General features: G+C 39.2%; 3 protein-coding genes across 6 annotated transcripts in view; 1 reads left to right on the top strand and 2 right to left on the bottom strand.

Annotated features, from left to right (window-relative positions):
• Positions 1-421, bottom strand: part of LOC134816162 (carnitine O-palmitoyltransferase 1, liver isoform-like) — a 40,014-nt gene extending 39,593 nt beyond the window's left edge. For all 4 annotated transcript variants that reach the window (XM_063824931.1, XM_063824932.1, XM_063824933.1 and 1 more), the window contains exon 1: positions 391-421. The gene's annotated coding sequence lies outside the window, so the exon portion shown is untranslated. The remainder of the gene's footprint in view (positions 1-390) is intronic.
• LOC134816165 (sodium-dependent phosphate transport protein 2B-like) overlaps positions 1-9,858 on the bottom strand; it is a 131,845-nt gene extending 121,987 nt beyond the window's left edge. The window contains exon 1 of the mRNA XM_063824937.1: positions 9,853-9,858. The gene's annotated coding sequence lies outside the window, so the exon portion shown is untranslated. The remainder of the gene's footprint in view (positions 1-9,852) is intronic.
• Positions 9,859-12,686: 2,828 nt separating this feature from the next.
• The window catches only part of LOC134814996 (RING finger protein 207-like), a 49,782-nt gene continuing 46,163 nt past the window's right edge, over positions 12,687-16,305 (top strand). Inside the window, exon 1 of the mRNA XM_063823404.1 lies at positions 12,687-12,698. The gene's annotated coding sequence lies outside the window, so the exon portion shown is untranslated. The remainder of the gene's footprint in view (positions 12,699-16,305) is intronic.

Below are 16,305 nucleotides of genomic sequence, written 5' to 3'. Positions count from 1 at the left end.
TCGAAGTGAGCCACTTTGTGGCAGTTTTCACAGCAGTTTGCTTGGCCATAAGTGTTTCAAGTTCAGACATCAACGTGCCATGTTGAACACTCTTGTTCTGAACAAAATCTGAATGCAACTCCAAGAAGTCCTCGCATTTAACAGAATTTCTCTTAAGTTTCATGACATTCTCAACACTGGCCTTGAGAGCTTTCAGCTCATTTAATGAAAACGAGTTTAAAACATTGGTAACAGAATTCAGATCCATAGTGATGTGAGGAAGAGGGAGGAGAAAATGGCGGTGAGGGAGGAGAAAATGGCGAAGTCAATACTGTAGCCCAGGAAGTAGATGCGTTGCTTAGGATACAAACGGTCACGTCATAGTCTCTTCTATCGCTTTGACATTGGGACCTAAAATTATTTGTTATATAGTAGTGTTGAAAGTATTAAAACTGAAACAACTATTTTACGAGTATCACTCGTTGATTTTGAAAGAAGAAAAAAAAGCTCAAAAATATTATTGTTTACAGTTTCACTTTTTTCTCCGTAAAAAGCACAATTAATTGAATTGCGTGAATATAGCTTTTGTCGAAATATTTATATATTTTGCATTGCTTCGCATCGACAAGATTGTTGTTTTGCAACTATAAGAGTTGACTTCGTTGATCAATTTTTGTTGTAGGTTTATAACCTACCAGGACGCGCGCCGATTTGGACTCGTCCACGGTAATATTTAAATCAAATATTTTACAAGTATCGCCCGTTAAAATTTTTGTCGAAAATTGGAAAACAAATTTTTTTGGAAAACAAATTTAAATTTTGGTATTTATTAATAACAATCAAAACATATCATATCATAAAAATAAAGCCACGCGTTGGTTGACTGCCTCAGTAAGGTGAATAATTTAAGCTTGAAGGTGCCCTGCGCATTTACAGAACCTTATGCGGCAATCATTCATGAGGACCTGTGAGCGCCAAAATTAATTTAAAGTTTCTAGAAATCATACATCACTACGAGTTACTCATGCTTTTGGATTATAAGAGTGCTGATTGTCAGGTATTTCATTCATTCATACTTAATCGGTTTAAAGCTGTATATTTAGAACTCACTATTGTTTAAACTACGAAAGCAGAACGTAGATAATGGACAATATACCGACGACAATACCAAGGACCCGAGTGCCGCATTGACTTTTCCGGATCCGTTTTTACCGAAGGCTTATCCACCAGTTACTCATGCTGCATGTATAGTCTGATAATATTTTGTCTTATCTCTAGCAAGCATTCTGTAAATTGAAGTGTCGTATTTATTATAGAAGAGCCAGCCAACCTCCGCATTATAATCTTTTGTATGCCAAGTTCGTTTATAAAATCTAATCATATAATAAGATTGATCCATTAGTCTAAGATGAACGGTATATCATAGCTCATCGTTATTAAAATCCGAATGGATGAATTAATCAAGTAATGTTCCCTTTCAACACAACTAAACAACAAACAAATGCTTGCTCACCAGTGGTGACGCAATCGTAGGGGCATGCAGTTGGTTCAGATAACTCTCACCCCGACGACGGCGTCGAGAAATTATCAAATTATGCATTTGCGCCATACTGGACACATTTTATATTTAATATTTTGTGGTTTGTAGAAATTAGTGTCATCTACTGCAGTATAGCTTAACTGGCGAGCAAGCATCGTCCCACTCGGCTGGGACGAAAATACCGAGTCCAATCACAGAAAGTTAACCAAAAGATAAAAACAACAAGAGCTCTATCTGACAAGATCTCCCACCATCACCCTATATTCACTCTTATTGAACTTTCCCCTGACTCTGTGCCAACACCTGATTCATCAGACAAAATTACTATACACTACGACTATAGTAATGCTAACTTAGAGAAGCTCTGTCTTGAAATAGAAAACGATATAGATAGGTTCCACCACAGCTGTAACACATTTGACTCTTTCGTGCAGTTATTTCAAGAAAAGATAGATTTGTCTTGCAAACTTCTAACTCCTAGAACCACTAAACGTAACAGCATAACCAACCCTTGGATCACCCAGGGCCTCATTAACTCCATCGACAAGAAAGCTAGGTTGTATTTCGAATGGAAGAAGACTTGTACATTAAAACTACCTGATGGGGATCCAAACAAGCACATATACTACAAGGAATTCGACAAGTTTCTCAAGAGCTCAATAAAGATGGCAAAGGCTATGTGCTATACTCAAAAATTCGAGAAGTACAGCATGAACTCAAAAAAGACCTGGGAAATTATAAATGAACTCCGTGGCAAAAATATATCTAGATGTAAAGACGATTTTGTCATAGATGGCCAGAGAGTTACTTGCAGACGAATAATTGCTAACAAATTCTGTGAATATTTTACATCTCTTGCAAGTAATCTCAATAAAAATGTACTGTCAAACAATAGTATTTCTCTGGAACCAGTAGAATCATTTGCTCAGTTTATGTCTAATTCGGTATCTGACTCCATATACCTGGAAGAAACTAATGAAGAAGAAATTATAGAGGTGATCCGAGATTTTCAAAATGGTAAGGCCATTGACATACCTGTAGTTGTTGTAAAAAACCGGCAAAACTCATTGCAGGTACTTTGGCTAGGCTTTACAACACATGTATACAAAGTGGTACATTCCCAAGTATTTTTAAAACTGGTAAAGTTATTCCTATTTACAAGAAAGACAATAAAGAATGCATTGAAAATTATCGGCCTGTATCAATATTACCTTTATTTGGAAAGATCTTCGAGAAGGTTATTTATAAACGCCTCTATAATTTCTTCACATCTAAAGGTGTACTAACAGACTCACAGTTTGGATTTAGAAAAGGCCATTCTACCACCCATGCTCTACACAAATCTATAGACTCCGTTACTAAGTCTCTGGCAAGCAATAAACATGTCCTAGGGATATTCATTGACTTGAGCAAAGCCTTCGACACCCTTGATCACGATATTCTTTTATGCAAATTAAATTCCTACGGTATTAGGGGCACAGCACTTACCTTACTAAAAAGCTATTTGACTAACAGAAAGCAGTATGTTATGTATAACGATGTACCATCAGAAACAATGGACGTGAAATTTGGAGTACCACAAGGGTCAATTCTAGGGCCGTTACTCTTCCTATTGTATATGAACGATATAGTAAACTGCTTTTCAGACAGTGAGATGAAATTTGTACTTTATGCTGATGACACTAATATCTTCATATCAGGACCATCTAGAGAAGCAACATACAAAAAAGCCAACTTAGTACTTAAACATGTCTCGATTTACATGAAATGTAATCTACTTCATATCAACATGTCCAAATGCTGCTACATACATTTTAAACCTGCCTCTGAATATGATGACACCTGTGCACGGACCAGACCATTTGCTATCCTGCTAGATGAATCTAGATCAATATTCATCAATGGTAAGGTTATTACTAAAGTCAAGGATACCAAATTCTTAGGTGTTGTTATAGATAGTAAGCTAAACTGGATTGCCCACATGCACTACATCCGTAAAAAACTGCGATCTATGACTGGTGCAATCTGCAGAATTCGGCACTCGATACCTTCTGAACTATATTTGAAAATATATAATGCTCTTTTTGAATCACATCTCAGTTACGGTATAAGTGTGTGGGGTGTTGTCCTCAAAGAACGGTCCAATGATAGTCTTTTAATCACACAGAAGCACTGTATAAGGATCCTTTTTGGCGACCTTGACTCATATTTAGATAAACAATCAACATGTGCACCTACTAGACCATACGGTATGCAAAAACTAGACCATAAACACTTTGAAAAGGAACATACAAAACCCATTTTTAATAGATTAAAAATACTTACGGCTCAAAACTTGTACAAATATCACTGCATCTTAGAATTTTCTAAGATTATCAAGTACCACTGCCCATACTCCCTTTATGAGACTATCAACATTTCAAACCGTGCAACGAGTCTCACGGTTATTCTCCTAAATAAATCAAATACCTTTTTGTTTAATGCAGCCAAGCTTTGGAACGCTGTTCATAAAAAAATTTTAACTTCAAGCAATTGCTTAGAAACGTCCATTAGCTTGATAAAACTGAGAACAAAAGCACTATTAATACAAGCACAGGCAGCTGACTTAAAAGATACTTGGACTCCAAACAATTTTAAATTGCAGTAATCAAGTCTAATTGCAGCGGCGCACACTTACTATTACTATCATGATTGTACTATAGACAGAAAATCTTTCAAATCGATTTTGGGCGCTTTTTAACCATCTGTTGGGTGAGAATCCTTGTCAGGTTTTACTGGTTCTTCCAGGGCTCATGTCTGTCCGCATTGCACTTTGTGGCGAGGCAGCATTAGTGTCTATAAAAGAATCTTGTGCCTAGCGAGGGGACTCGCAATGCCATGGTGGGCTATGAATACACCAGTTTAACTCACGAGGCAACTCGCAAAAGCCATGGTGGGCCTTGAATACGCCAGCTCCTCGGGTTACTATAGAGCCGACAGCGCTAGTGGGCCCCCTTATGTACCAGGACTCTACCGGCAACGATCGACTAACGCCCCAGATATAAGCAAAGATTGGCGCGCAGTCATAAACAGCGGGTGCGCGCACAGAACTGCTTCCCGCTAGTACCAATAACACTCACCTGACTCCCACGTGACACTAACCTCACGCCGCGGTGCGGTATTTCGATCATGACAAGCCAAACCGGATTAAACCACTTGTTAATATAGCCGTTCTGCTTGCCAGTCTCTACATTAATTAGCCCGCTGGGTTTTGCTGCCCCCCTGTTTGCAAATTTGCCGCCCCCTCGGAGAGTGTAATGGGAGTATCGCTACAATGTGGGAGTGTAATGGGAGTATCGCTACAATATGGGAGTGTAATGGGAGTATCGCTACAATGTGGGAGTGTAATGGGAGTATCGCTACAATATGGGAGTGTAATGGGAGTATCGCTACAATGTGGGAGTGTAATGGGAGTATCGCTACAATATGGGAGTGTAATGGGAGTATCGCTACAATATGGGAGTGTAATGGGAGTATCGCTACAATGTGGGAGTGTAATGGGAGTATCGCTACAATGTGGGAGTATAATGGGAGTATCGCTACAATATGGGAGTGTAATGGGAGTATCGCTACAATGTGGGAGTGTAATGGGAGTATCGCTACAATATGGGAGTGTAATGGGAGTATCGCTACATTGTGGGAGTGTAATGGGAGTATCGCTACAATGTGGGAGTGTTATGGGAGTATCGCTACATTGTGGGAGTGTAATGGGAGTATCGCTACAATGTGGGAGTGCAATGGGAGTATCGCTACATTGTGGGAGTGTTATGGGAGTAATGTATAGTAGTTACCACACCAGTTACCACACCAAACGTGTGTAATGTGTGTAATGGCATAAATGGACCCTGGATCAGAACCTGTATTTCCTGTGTCGTACAATATGATCCCTGCTCCTGTTATTTCTGGACTGAGTGAGAGTCCACCTCACGTGACGTCACAAACCCTCACGTTTTAGCTCAGCCACCAAAAGGCAGATAGTATCAATACAGTTCCCCACCACCTAACACACTATCCAAACGTTAGCACACCCGCAACCGCCATTAGCAACCTACGTCTCACCAAGTCTCAAGAGCCAGCATTACTCAGCACGGGCGTCATCCTTTCATGGTGTTGAGCGGCCAGGGTAACCACCCAGAACTTCCCTAGGGACCAAGTTAGTAAATCTCCGGAGGTGCAACCCCGATTCGGCTGATACCTTGGCAGGTATTATCATCCAGTGGCCCTCAGGGAAGGGGCTTAATGCAGATGGATGGACTCCAGTAGGACGCTCCCCAAGTGGAGGGTCGCCACCTCTATATGACGGTGGTCAGTGGGTGTCGCGACAAAAAAAAAAAAAAAAAAAAAAAAAAAAAAAAAAAAAAAAAAAAAAAAAAAAAAAAAAACCATCTGTTGTAATGTTTTTAGATACTAAATATCTAAATTTATAAAATTTTTTATCGGAATGAATTAATTGATTGATATTTAATAATTTATTCGGTAGGTTTATCTGGTATTGATATTGATTATATTGATATTGTTATTATTGAACGAAGCTAACTCTAGACATAGTTAATACTACTTCTTTTAAGAAAGGGACTTGGAGTATAAACGACCAAGTTTGCTTAAATTTCTATCCAACCAAGAACTCAGGAGGCAAAGGTGGGTGCGTAAACTTTTGGTCTGCACTCTCCGATCCTGTATCACCCTGGATTCTTCTCGACGTATCTTTGTAAAAGGTATATACCTTCTAGTCAATCTCTTGCTACTCCAAGTCCCCTAAGATATCTGATCTAAAGTTCGTGCTAGTTATATATATAGAAAATATACTTTTGTCTGCTTTAATTGATACTAAATAAAATTGTTGTTTTCTTGAAATTGTTGTTTTCTTCTTATTTGGACATCCCATTTTAGCTTTTCGTCAATAATAACACCTAAAAACTTGGTCTCTCTAACTTGCTTTATTACCGTATTATTCAGAGTTAGTATATATTCTGATTCGTTAACTGCCTCATTATCAGTAGCTGTACGTGACAGATTGAAGTGAATGTAGCAGCATTTCTTTATATTTATATGTAATAGATTGCATTTCATGTACTGGTGTAACAAACGGAGAATTTCGTTTGCTCTTTCATACAGTTTTTTTCTACATTCATCTACTACGAATATGTTTGTGTCATCTGCAAATAGTATGAACTTGCCCAGATCAGTTGTTCTAAATAAGTCGTTAACATATATTATAAATAGCAAGGGTCCGAGACAAGAGCCTTGGGGAACTCCAAAGAGAACAGGCAGCTTGTCAGACTCTTCGCCCAGTACAGAGACATATTGATATCTATTAGAGAGATAACTAGCGATGAGTCTATTGGCGTTTCCACGTATTCCATAGTTGTCTAGTTTATTAAGTAGTTTTTCATGTGAGATCGTGTCAAACGCTTTAGATAGATCAATAAATATTCCAAGTACATGCAGTTTTTTGCTAAGACAGGATTCTATGTAATTCACTGAGGAGTTGAGGGCATGGCTTCAACTGAGTGCAAAATAATTACTCGACTTATCTTTGATCTTGTAGGTTTATAACATACCAGGACGCGCGCCGAATTGGACTCGTCAGCGGTAATAATGGGAAAATGGAACAAATATTTTACGAGTATCACCCGTTAAGACTTATAATTATCCGACTCGACTAGACTTAGGGCGGCTTCAACGTCCGAACAGAGATAGTTTTTTTCCAAATCTGTCTATCCAGCATGAATTTGTTAATTTCCTAATTGCTCATGCTGACGTCAAGCTCCGTGTCCTTCCGAAGGATGTCAATTTGTAGGTTTATAACCTACCAGGACGCGCGCCGATTTGGACTCCTCAATTTGGAACAAATATTGTAGCGCGATGCACTACTGGGTCGTGCGCGCATCAAATAATGCTTCTCGCAACCACAGATCTTAAGCAGATCGGCGAAATGCGAAGGATTGACATCGTCACTCAAGAACAAATATTTTGATATATGTTTCGTATCCAAATATCAAAGATATTTTCCGCCTTCGGCGGCGCGCGCTTCACGCGCACAAAGTGGCATGCAACGTAGGTCAACAAATATTTTACGAGTATCACCCGTTAAATGTCAATATATGTAAGGTGCAGTGTAGTACTCCCCTTCGACGATGTCCTTGAAGGGGTTCCCGAAAGAAAAGTTGATGACTCAGAAGTTTCACATAGCCATGTGCCTACGCGTACTGCGTGACGCGCTTGTTTCACAAGTAGGATAGGCACATACAGATCAGCACACATAAGATGGTACGTGTGCGCGCGCGCAGTGCTGACAATAGCGTCGTATTTAACCCCGGGTGCACGTACATCGTGTGCGATGATTGGTATCTATTTGAGGGTTTATGTCTATTCCAAGAAGTTTTTAGACGATGAAATCAGAAATACAGGAATTGTGGTACAATAAGAAATTAGAAATTTTAAAAATCCTACGATTGAAATACAATTTGAATTACAACAGGATTACATAAAAATATAAGTATTCTTTGTATATTATAAAGAAACTAAAAAGCCCGTGGTCACACAAAGGAAGCTAATAGTATTCTTTTTAGTCAGTTTTTATCGCATCAAAAAATATCTGTCACGACCGAGTATACAGCCCATTAAAATATAGCTCGCAATGAACACAACGTATAATTACCACAACGTATAATTACCACAAAACCGATAAAAATGTCGTTTTAACAACTTTCACGTGGACGGTCGTACAATGTACAAAGATAATTCTAGAATTATAGTAGAGATAGTTTTACAATTTGAATTGCATGTAAATAATTTTCAAATGATTCTGTCATGAATGCTAAAAACAATTTCGTACATAAACAAATAATATGTACTAAATAACTAAAGACAATTTCATAGAAATGATTACGGAAGATTACAGATTGAAAGTATAAATGATAACGAGATTACATCACACTTCGTGATCCGCAAGAAACGGATTCATTTGCATAACATATAACATATAACAATCCGGTGACCGACAACCAATCCATCCGGCCGCAACAATCACTTCGCGATCAGTAAGAAATAGGTTAGATCTTTCAGTCCCAACATTGACTTCGTGATCAGTAAGAAACAGGTTAGATCTTGCAGTCCCAACATTGACTTCGTAATCAGTAAGAAACGGGTTCATTCCTGCAGGCCCAACTCCGACCGGATGCTGAAAAAGTACATGTTGTCATTGACATATTTACTCATCTGTAAATGTAATCTACTAATCTGTTACGTAAAACAGCAAATGATATATTTCAGCCCCTATCACTTGATCGTGCTAATATTTAATATGCGTAAGATACATTTTGTTCTTTACTACTGCCCGATCGGATGAACTGGGAAGTTAGGGGAGAATAGTGGAACTAATAATATTTTCACAATAAATGTATTTAATTTTAATTGCGGTTGTGAGTATAGTTAAACATTGACACTGAAATGATGCGAGAGATACTCTTTTGTGCTAATAAGGACATAAAGTGCTCGGTTGATCAGGAGCGAGCTTAGTGTGCAGTGTGAGCTGAAGACAATTTACACAAGTATTTTGAAAGCTCCTGCTAATAAAATCCTTTCATATCACTTGTATGTTTTAAATATCCCCCTCCAGGTTAGTGTGAGTGTGTGCAGTGCAGGAGCGACACGGGCGATTGTGTCGCTCCTACGCTACACTCTTAATCTCGGTTTACCGTGCAACTGCAAGGCATAAGGCAGAAGATTTTCTATTTCAAAGTTAGCTACTATACTATCAAAGAAAGCTTGTAGGATCAGAGGTTATAAGTTGGCAACATACAGCTTAACTGAATATAGGTAGCAAGTTTTGTGAGATGTGCTTCAGTGAGCGGAAATTAAAGTCACGACGACGTCGCAGATTGTGAGTCAGCGAAGCTACATTTACCGACTTCTAATCCCGGACCTTACTAAATAGTTAGGGCAAGAATTGCTGTTTATGGGTCAATCTGTGAACAAATTCGTAACAAAGGTTTGTCTACAGGAATGTGTTGTCCATGGTCCCAGGAACCACAAAAAAAAACCGTCCAGCTGAAACTTTTGGGCAAAAATTTTTATAGTCATTTTTCTCCAGGAACCCATACGCCCCACCCCTAATATTGGTTATTCGGCTCCCGAAGGTCTTGAGATCTCCATAGGGGGTGAAAAATGACCGCAATGGCCACATTATGGCAGGCGAATGATAGTTTCAGAACGATTGGAGCTTTATTTTTCGAAATAAATGGAATTTTTCGAATTTTTCTCAATTTTATTGAAATTTCGAAAAAAAATACACCAAATTATTTTTAACGCTTATTTCAAATCTATTTAAAAACTTATCTACAAATAACAAATACAGTTAGTCTAAAATGTGTATTCTCAGTAAGTACCATGACAATTATTAATACACAGTTAATATTAATCAAAATTCGCTTGTTCTTCAGGTTCATCATGTCTAATGTTTGTGCAGTTCATACCATGGCATCGTCCACAAGCTGGCAAACAATTGAAGCCATATTTCCTACATGAACATCTGAAAGTCAAACAGGCCTTTTCCACATCGACAGAACAGTTACAACATATAAGGTTCAAAATAGACTCTGGTGCAACTGGTTCGTAAGTGCCACCAGGAGCCAATTTCCAGCCGTAGTCAAGGGGATTCAGACTGTCAGCGTTAAGCATGACTCAGTTATGGTACTGTAAGTAAGCTCTAAGGATGTGCTCCGTTGCTGAAGCTATTGTTGGAGGTAGCCTATTCGGATTGAGACTCTTTTTCGCTACCATCCTATTGTATGCTAGGAATCTCAAAGCAGAAAGAGTCTTTTTCTTGTCACCATAAATGTACTGCAAGAAACAGAGGCCTGCCTCAATAATATTTTCTTTTGATTCTCTCACCGAAAGTAATGTTGCCAACTGAACTTGCTCATCAAAGGTGAGAGCTTTCTTTAGCACTTTAACCTTGCTAAAACCAAACAGTCCACTGACGCTATCACAACCTGAAATACTATGAATTAGAAGAAGTATCTCCTTTTCTTTATGATCTAGATGACTTGATATTTCTTTGATTGAATATTTACCCTTCTTCGTTGTTAGATAAATATCATTGTGATGGTCACTGTTGAAATGATGTACTAATAGACTTGAACTATATCGGTATCCTCTGCCTTCAATTCAACATCGCCAAGGAATGACATTTCCAATGTTTTCTTTGCAATTAAAGTATCAGCATCGTTACAAGCTCTGATCACTTCAATACCATTTACAGTAAAAATGCTTGAGATATAAGGTCGATCAGTTCTTTTTTGTTATTGTTGTTGCTCAGAAATGTTGTTTTGGTGACAGTACAAAAGGTGGATTTCTTTACAGCAATATTAGCACAGAACGCTTTTACTCTCCTCTTGTGCTCGTGATCTTTAGTAGAAGGCTCATATCCATCAAAAATCACAGTATAACTTCCCGATTTTTAGGGATAAGCTTCAAGTACTCCATTGCTACCTCACCATAATTGTCCCACCCTTTAAATGAGCTTAGTTGGTGAATTAGCCAACCTCCATCAATGACTAGTGGGATCGTGAAGCTGCAAAATTTAAGTGTAGATTGGTTTATACCAAGAGCAGCCTTATTAGATTTCCTCATCATCTGATATTGATCAAATAAGCTCATCGGCACCACAGTTAACTCGTATGTTAGGCATTCCTCTATTGAAGTCTCTCTATCAGCAACCAAGACTAGACGGTTAAAACACTTCAACGGATCGACTGCAACGCTTTTATTATTCACTTTAACCTGCTTTCTTAGTTGTGTCAAGTTCTTTACTTTACCTTTGACACTTATCTTATCGATGAATGTCAACCCATCTAGCTCACGTTGAAGGACAGCCCCAACGGCCAAACATTCCTCGGGATTCACCTCATCGTTCCCAGGCTGTGATATAAGACCAGTCGAAAAAGATATTAACTTAGTCTTATCTTCGGATTCTGTAAAGTCGACAGTAACTTTAAACCAAGTTAATAATTTTCCAAATACATCACAGTTTTTCTTGATTGATGACTTGGTAAGATCTGAGTGGATGGCAGCTTTAGTTGGTACTCCTCGCTTCGATGAATTAGCTAATGAATCTCCAAAAACTGATTTATTAAAGCCATCTGATTCAGGGTGGCCACCCATAACTTGTGAGCGGACTCACGATTACGCATCCTTCCACTTGTTAATCCACCACTAGATTTAGCTGCCCTCATAAGACTCTGCTCTATGGAGAGGTCAGTCCACACTCCGGCCCACTCGTGGTCGTTGTAACAAACCGTGTGAAGCCCAGTTACTTTAAAGGTCTTTTAAAGCGCCCCATACTTGACTTTAAAAATAGCATCCTGCTCCAAATACAGTCTTAAAGCTTTTGCATACTGTCCCCTCCCAGCTGCTGCGAAGTAGGGCAGCATCAAAGCTACTGCTGATAAATGCATATTGTAGTCGTGCAACCTCTCTGCTCTTATGAAGTCCTTTACTAGTGTTATCATGTTGTGGTAAGTAACCCATAGAGCTGCTGTTCTACTGTTTGAAAACAGGTTCTTTAGAAGCAGAGTTATTTTCTCTGATAGATCCTGAATAGATTTAGTCTTAAAGTTAACACCTATATTTTCGTTCACACATTTGTTGATGTAACCTTCCAAGTCTACTAGTTCATCGTCGTAAACTTCTTCCTCTATAATGAAACAACAAAGAGCGGCGTCGATCAGAAAGTGGGCTCTCAACGCTTTATAGTAAGATCCTCCATCCGATATATGCGTGACGTCTCCAGGATACACGAGTTTGATGAGCTCCTCTAAACCCGAGTCTGCCATTATATAGCCTATGCAGCCAAGAAAACTCGTGAGACTGTGGAAGCCCTCAACCCTGACCACAATAGGCATCCCAGTTTCCAGTACTATTCGGGTGGCCTTAAACCATAATGGCAAATCGAATGTGATTATCATCGGCTCACTGTAGGATAACTTTTAAAGACATTCAACCAGAGTAGCATGTACCGTCGAATAGCTGTCTGGGGGTTGGTCAATAATCTGTTGTTTGTTAGTTAACCTTGATATTTGTTAATTGAAGTTATTTCCCGAGTAAGATTTGAAATAAGCGTTAAAAATAATTTGGTGTATTTTTTTCGAAATTTCAATAAAATTGAGAAAAATTGAGAAAAATTCCATTTATTTCGAAAAATAAAGCCCCAATTGTTCTGAAACTATCATTCGCCTGCCATAATGTGGCCATTGCGGTCATTTTGCACCCCCTATGGAGATCTCAAGACCTTCGGGAGCCGAATAACCAATATTAGGGGTGGGGCGTATGGGTTCCTGGAGAAAAATTACTATAAAAATTTTTGCCCAAAAGTTTCAGCTGGACGGTTTTTTTTGGTGGTTCCTGGGACTATGGACAACACATTCCAGTAGACAAACCTTTGTTACGAATTTGTTCACAGAAAAATCAACTCTTGCCCTAACTAAAAATGTATTCCAATGAAATCGCAAATTTGGAAAGAATTAGCTACGGTAACAAGACATCTGTCCGACAGCGACTATTGTCCGACTCAAGTTATCAGAAAAAAAGACATATGTCCGGAATTGTGATATAATTTCAATACGACACATTTCCAATTAGAGACATGATCTGAACTGTTACTAGCTACTTTGTATACGTAACATTTCCAATTTGATATATGATCTGAGCTGAACTCTACCATAGTTTATTTTCATTTGATGTCGATATATTGGACGAATGTTATATATAAATCAGTTCAGGACATGGTCCTTCGAGCCTTGCTTGCGTCGAGGGGTAAACTGAAGATTGGTTGCGTTTTTGGATTGCGATAACTGATTCCCATACCGCTCTCTTATATGCACTGTAGGCTGTGATGTGATCGACAGCCTGTTACAGCTTGTTAGTGTACGGCTAGCACGATCCTGTCCTCAAATAGTCAATCACGTATCGATGGATCGGATCTCAATGGATCAAATCAGGATTAGGACAGTGGGAGCCACTGGGAGACCTTGGGTCAGAAAACTGATCCGGCCCCCAAGAGGGGTCAGATCACATCACTAATTAGTGACGTATAATTAGTGATGTGATTCACTGATTCATGGATTGAATATAATTGACACATAAATGGGCTAGATCTGGGGTAGAGTTCACATGTAAATTCTGTAAATCATAGCTGTACATTAAGAAGTAAACATGATCTGACTGCTCGACTCGTAGACCACATAAGGGACGGGAGCTCTTGCTTAAGGGGGGGTTCTCGTATCAAGGGATGTGAGACGTACTTGCCAAAGGCATGTAAGGGGAGTGAGCCGATCAAGTGTTCTTAGGTATATATACTGGAAGATAGAAGGTCGCATTCTATCAACAGTCATGCCTACCTTCTCCAAGTTCCTAAATGGTTTCAGAGGATCAAGGATGTCAACAAGTGCTTGATTCTGACAGATATATCTACACCAGGAAGAAATCTGATGACAGCGTCCTCTCCTCTGCTTGGCGTTGCCAGAAGAACAAAACTCTTAAATGTCCCTGCCACTGTTACCTCGCTCTCACAGACAACACTCTTTCCATTGGACGTAAACCAGATTCGGCTACCCCACTGAGACTCGAACTCCTTACAACGCTCAAGAGGAAGGCTGCAGAACAACCCCTGTCGGCGACTCAGAACCTGATATCAGAAGTCCTTGCTGATGCTTCAACAGAAGTAAACCAGACGCTACCTAGTCGAAGACTTCTCTTGAATTCGTTCTTCCTCCCAGCTGCACATCTACAAGAAGAGACGAACAATTTATCCTCTTTGATGGGAAGACTGACAGAGATGAGAGAAGATATTTCCCCAAAGTTACACCATACATATCCAGAGGATATGTGGGTGTTCTGGAATCATTTCGCCAGTATTATTCAGGATCCAGAGCTCCCTCGGAGAGGTTTTAAAGAGGTTTCAAAGAGGTTTCAAAACCCGAGTGAATCGCCCAAAGCCCTCTGTTCAAGAATATTTTCGTGCTATTAAGGAACAACAGGTTGTTACAGATTATCATCTGGATCGGCTTGCTGTTGGAAAGACTCCTTCCAAAAAGAAGAGGATTTCCAGCAGTATTCTGTACAACCTTTCTTCTACACGGCATACCCAACAAAGATTGAGTAATTGTTCGCTGTTGCGAAATACTTTAGTAATTATATTGAGTAATTTGTTGTATTCTGAAGTATTATATCATTAATCGATTTAACATTTTAATAACATTTTATAACCAACCAATACATTGTCTCAATTTAAAACATGTTCACTTCTTAATTTATAGCTTCTATGTACAGAGTTGTCATATGAACTCTACCCCAGATCTAGCCCATTTCCAGCTCAATTATATTCAATCCATGGATCAAATCACTAATTATACGAGACAAGCTTCAAGCTTGCATGTTACTTACTTGATGACGTATATGGTAGTCATATCACTTCTGACCCAAGGTCTGGCAGCCGTGGGAGCAACGTCACGAGATTACCCGTGAGCTTGTGAAATACGAATGTGATCCGAAATTACAATTGTGATCCGAAAGTCGGACAGATGTCGCCAAAAATTACTTCTGTCCGAAACCGCTAATTCGGCTGTCGGATAGATCATTAGCTACTAAATTCATGGCATGAAAAAAAGCATTAATCCTGTAATACAGTTACTATACCATATACAGTTACTATACTGAAAAAAAATACGGATCATATTCGTATTTCACAAGCTCACGGGTAATGTGGGGGGGGGCTGCTGGAGACGAAGAAGTTAAAATACGGAACAAAATCCGAGATGTTACGTGCAAAGGTTGAGGTTAACTTATAGCTGTAATTACTGGTAATAGTAATACTGGAATCACAAATAGCTCTTACTTTTTGACATGCCGTTTCCTTAGTAGTTTAAATAATCCTAATCTGGTTTGGTACAATGGTCCCTTATCATAATGAGATTAACCATTTCAAAAAGTTGCTCAATACGTTGTGCGAGTTGAATAAATCAATTTTCCAATGAATCACTTTCATTTTCCAGTTTTACCAGTAAGTACGACATGTAAGTTGACAAGTAAATACTCCGACTTTAGCTCGATAAGTCGAGACATCCCAGGAACGTTTCTCGCATTCAGAAGCTCAAACCAGACCACCCCCACATGTTCGGCAGTATCTAGATAGCCCGACCCCTGTCCGCGGACAACTGTCCACGGACAACTGTCCACGAACAACTGTCCACGAACACCTGTCTACCAGATCATGTTATAACTGCATAATAACAGTATCCCCTGAATCAAGCAACAGGTGTTTGTGAATAGTTGATTGGTTACCAGATCATATGACCGCAAATGTTATGAAATTGAATGGTATGTATGGTATCTTGGATGCAATTAGTTACGACTAGCATAATCAAACTATTGATTACGATTCAAATGTGGTCCCTTGGATATAATGAGTTACGAATAATATTGATTGTAGCGTAGTATATTCCTGACATGGTACTCTTCTGTCTAATGGACGAAATTAATGGACCCACGGCCTCCTTAGAGAATGCTCGAGACTTCCTATTCCAGAAAAACCTCCTAAAGAGCTCCATGTCCTGTCCTGGGTGTAACGCATCTATGTCCCTGGTTCCCTGCTCGTAAGGTTGCTTAATCGTTTCATAAGCCTTGACACCACCGCTGATTGAAATTCGCGTGCGATGATGTGAACCCTGCTTGATTCAGGGGATACT

This window comes from Bolinopsis microptera, chromosome 5, assembly GCF_026151205.1.
Source record: "Bolinopsis microptera isolate Bmic1 chromosome 5, MBARI_Bmic_1.0, whole genome shotgun sequence".
Taxonomy (NCBI): domain Eukaryota; kingdom Metazoa; phylum Ctenophora; class Tentaculata; order Lobata; family Bolinopsidae; genus Bolinopsis; species Bolinopsis microptera.
This window is presented reverse-complemented; position numbering and strand designations above follow the sequence as displayed.